The sequence below is a fragment of the Octopus sinensis genome, linkage group LG3 (genome assembly GCF_006345805.1).
Source record: "Octopus sinensis linkage group LG3, ASM634580v1, whole genome shotgun sequence".
NCBI lineage: Eukaryota > Metazoa > Mollusca > Cephalopoda > Octopoda > Octopodidae > Octopus > Octopus sinensis.
In genome coordinates this window covers 53,008,418-53,013,417 of record NC_042999.1, presented here as the reverse complement: position 1 = coordinate 53,013,417, position 5,000 = coordinate 53,008,418, and the positions used below count along the sequence as shown (strand labels likewise).

Below are 5,000 nucleotides of genomic sequence, written 5' to 3'. Positions count from 1 at the left end.
ATATATATATATTATATATATATAGATATATATATATATATATATATATATATATATATATATATACATATATATACACATATATATATATATAATATATATATATATGAACGGCAACGAGAAACTCAGAGTAACAGATTTTGTTGAATTTTCTGCTGCTTAAAATAAAGCATATTACTCTACCACTGGTATTTGAGTACTCTTTTTTCCACCTTGTTTCACATTTATGTGTTTACTCCGGTATGTATATGTATATATATAAAGGGATGTATGTATGTATGTGTATACGTATGCTTTTATATAACTCTACTAGAGCTCATATTTGATGTTGTTGCTTTATTGGTGGCTGTATAGGTGGTGGTTTTATTAGTGGTATTAGCGCTGGTGTAGGCTGGGTGATGGTGTTGAAATCAAATAAATTTAGCGTTTCAAATATTTTCAGCCGTGAAAGTCACATAAATTTTATGTCCCGAACACATAGTACTTGCTGGATACCATTATTTCATGCAGAGTAGTGTAAGATGGAAGGATTCACTGAAGGACGATCTGGCTGTTATTTCTAGATGGACGACTGACCATAAAAAAAATTTTCCGTGCCTCCGCGTTGGTTGGTCGTAGTTTATAGTGTACATTGTTAGACATGATTTACACCTAATGTCACTCAGATACGGAAGTTCAAGACAGACATGAGCTTGCATGCGTCTGTATGTGCTTGCATGCTACACTTTCATGCATACAGACACACACATACACAGACACACACACATATGTATATACATATATATGTATATGTATATATATATATAATATATATATATATATATATATATATATTATATATATATGCATATATATACATATAGACATTCACACACACATACAATATATATATACATATAAGTATTATATATATGATATATATATATATGTGGGTGTGTGTGTATATCATATATCATATGATACATATATATGTGTGTGTGTGTATATATATATATATATATATATATAATATATACATACGAACACGTATAAATGTATATGTACTATACACCCACACATTCGAACTGGCCATACCAGACACTCATGAACATGTAGCGACATTTACATATACTCCGCATTTTCTGCGTGCATATCTATATAGTTTTATATATGTGTGTATTTTTGTGTGCACGCATGTGTACGATGAATATGTGTGTGTGTATGTGTGTGCAGCTCGTGATTGAACAAATGTTAATGTTGTAGGAACATGCAAGCAGAGAGTGGAGATTTGTACTGCAGCCGGTCTGTTTACAGAGAAAGTAGTGGTGTGTGATATTATGTCGCTCCCCCCGGCGTGACAATAGCGACCAGGTGAGAAAACTGGTGTACCTGGTTGGGTGTATATCGTTAATGGAGAGCAGACAGGTAGATGTAGAAACCGGGATGAAATATTGTGGTGCCAGGTTATACTGGTTGACGGTGATCGGGAGAAAGCGGGGAGAGGTAGATATGTAGAGGATTATGGTGAACGAACCTGGTGAACTCCAGAAAGAAAGAAGATTGGAGAAGTGAAAAGAAACAAGTATTTTTCTCGTGAAATATTTCGATAAACGAAATTTTGGAAATAAAACTACAGAGGAAAACAGTAAATGAAAGGAAGGCAAATACATGAAGATTTAAACGAAGAAAAGAAGAATGAAAGAAAGAAAGAGAATAATGAAATATTTGAATGGAATATTGTTAGTGAGGCAGATAGAAAATATTAAAGGTTAAATGCGAAAGAAATGAAATTTTTGAAATAAAGATATAATTGGTGGAATGGAACGTTGAAGAAATGAAAGAAAGATGGAAGAAGGAAAGAAAGACAAAACGAAAAAGAAGGAAACAGTTTATGAAGGAGATTGGATAGGATATGTTAGTATGTAGCAGTAGTGAATTAACCGATGTTGCAGTAAGGTCGGGGGTGGGGTGGAGGGGACGTGAGTCTGTACCTCAGCAGAGACTGAAGAAACAACATTTGTTGTAACAAGTTGGACTATAGCCCAGATTCCATTCTTGGTTCAAACCATTCCTTTTCTTTAGCGGTGCCAATCTGATTCACAGTATGTTGGTAATAGTACGAAATTAACAGTTGGTACTTTCTGTGTGTGTGTGTGTGTGTTATAAACATACACACATAAGTGTACACGCGCACACATACACACACACAAACAAACACACATATACACACATACATGTGCTTGTGTATGGATATGTCTGTACGCACATATGCAGACGTATATGTAAAATATATTTATGATTATGTAAGTATGTAGCATAAGGAGGTGAGTTTGTGGTGAGGGTGTTGCATAACGATCTAGTTTCCATCCTTGACCGACCAATGCGTTCTGTTCTTCATCAAAACAATTTCCCGCTGCTCATGTTCACCCAGCAGGCCAACATGAAGAATCTTGCGAAGGACCGACGGCTCGTCCCGGTAGGGGTGGGGGCAATATAGACACAACAGAATCCTGGAAACCTGCCTCATGCGCCTATGGGGGTGGGGAAACACATTTCGCTCTTTCTTTTTCTTTGAAGTAGACATACATATCCACGTAAGTGTACACACACACACACACACACACACACTCACACACACACACACACTCACACACACACACATACACACACACATACACAAACGTTCAAGCAGTGATGTCGGAGTGTGATTAGAACATACGATAAAATGCTTGGACGTTGTAAGTTCAAATCTTTTTATAGTAAATCCTTCACTCGTTCATCCCGGGTCGATAAATGAAGTATCAGCCAAAAGTTGGGGCTTTCGCGGAATTATTAAAACGATGACAAAATGGTTTTGCGCTGTGTTTTATTGCTCTCTGTATCCCGTGTTTCCAGGCTGGTGGACTGGAATCGTTCTGTGACGGAGCCGCAATGTTTGTCTTTGAAAAATATACTAAAATAAGAGAAAGGGAGCAGCTGGAAACAACTTTCACTATTTTCAGGAAAATTCCCTTAGAGATGCATAGAACCCGTCAACGTGCACAGCATGTGTGCATACACACATACATTCATACGCACAGGGATACATACATATATACATATATATATACACACACACGCACATAATACATATATATATATATATGTGTGTGTGTGTGTGTGTGGGGTGTGTGTGTGTGTGTGTGTATGTGTGTCTGTGTGAATTCGGATACATGCAGACACACATACAGTCACACACAAACACACACACATATGTAAATGTGAATATCTATATACATTTAAACATATACATATATATATGCGTATATATCTATGTATAAGCATATACATATATATCAGTGCATACATACATATGTGTGTGTCTGTGTGTCTGTGTGTCTGTGTGTGTGTTAAAAAGCTTTTATAACGACTAAGTACAGTACAGTAGTGAAGTCGCTTAGATATATTGAAATTCTTCCTTTTTCTTTTTTCTTTTTTTCTTTTACATCTATATATCCTCATCTTTACCTTCAGTGCTGGTTTATCTTTGATATTTACCGCTTGTAGAATGTAGCGGTTGGCACAGGTAGGCGAAAACAAACTTCGGTATGTATTCTACGTGTGCTGCTTCTTACGACGTATGACAGTAAAAAAGTTGCTTTGCTCTCATAGCATCCGTCGTGTTTCGCTGTTTAATAAGATCTTATCCCGCGGCCCCTGACTCTGTCTGAAACACTTCGCATCGTCTTCGTTGCCTAATTTTAATTATGTAATGCATTTATTATTTAGATATTTAGAAGTGTGCATGAAGACGCATTTATTTTATTTTCTTTCTTGTACTTATACATACGCAGACATTAAAAGTGGTTCTCCTACGCACTCGATGATATAAAAGCACTTACATACACGCTCACACATACACACACACACATTCACAGTTAGTGAAAGATTATCTAGATTAAACTTTTTGAAATATATATTCAACTCTACGCCTTTATTAAAGTCTGCCTGAATTATTTAACTTGCTATAAATATAACGCGTGCGTATGTGTAGCGCATGTGTATTTATCTGGTAGGTGTTTATGTGTCTGTGTATAATGACAGACAGACAGACAGACAGAGTGATAGATAGATAGATAGATAGATAGATAGATAGATAGATAGATAGATAGATAGATAGATAGATAGATAGATAGATAGATTGGTAGGTAGGTAGATAGCTAGATAGATAGACAGACAACTAGATAGATAGATAGATAGATAGATAGATAGACAAACAACTAGATAGACAGATAGATAGATATATAGATAGATAGATAGGTAGGTAGGTAGGGAGATAGATAGATAGATAGATAGATAGATAGATAGATAGATAGATAGATAGATAGATAGATAGATAGATAGTCATGCATCATAAGTTGCAGCTAGACACAGCATTAGTGATGATACGTGGGGGTCACTGAATGTTTCCGATATTAAATAGACCCCCCCCCGCTCATGTGGCTGATTTAACCAGAACGAACCAAAACTCAGGCCACGTCCATCTGTCTCTACCTCAGTCAGTACATCGCTATCCAGGGACCATAATGTCCTGATCCATAACAAGCTCGAACAAGGCAGAGCTGCGCTCAATACAGGAAAAGTATTTCGTTTCGCATTCCTGCTACTCTGAGTAATAACAGATTGAAATCTTTGCTCTTATCCATACATATACGCAATCTATAAACATATATAATACACACACATATGCATGCACGCCCAAAGTTATATATATGTATATATGAAGTTTAGTTCTTTTGCTTTTTTTTTCTCCCTTACGGGTGAGCGTCTGTACTCGCGCGCGATTGTGTGTGTGTGTGTGTGTGGTACCCTATATACATTATAATTTGGGAATTGTTATTTCTAATGTAATCAAATGTTTGTTCACTATGTCTTTATAAATACTGATTTTATACGGAGACAAAAAAACACAATCTAGCAGGAGTCGATCCCGCTATCGATAAATAACCCATATTCTTTCTTGATACTCAGGTACATAAATC

The 5,000-nt window shown here is 36.1% G+C and overlaps 1 long non-coding RNA gene across 1 annotated transcript in view; it reads right to left on the bottom strand.

Annotated features, from left to right (window-relative positions):
- LOC118762448 overlaps positions 1 to 5,000 on the bottom strand; it is a 231,477-nt gene that overhangs the window by 225,760 nt on the left and 717 nt on the right. The window lies entirely within an intron of this gene.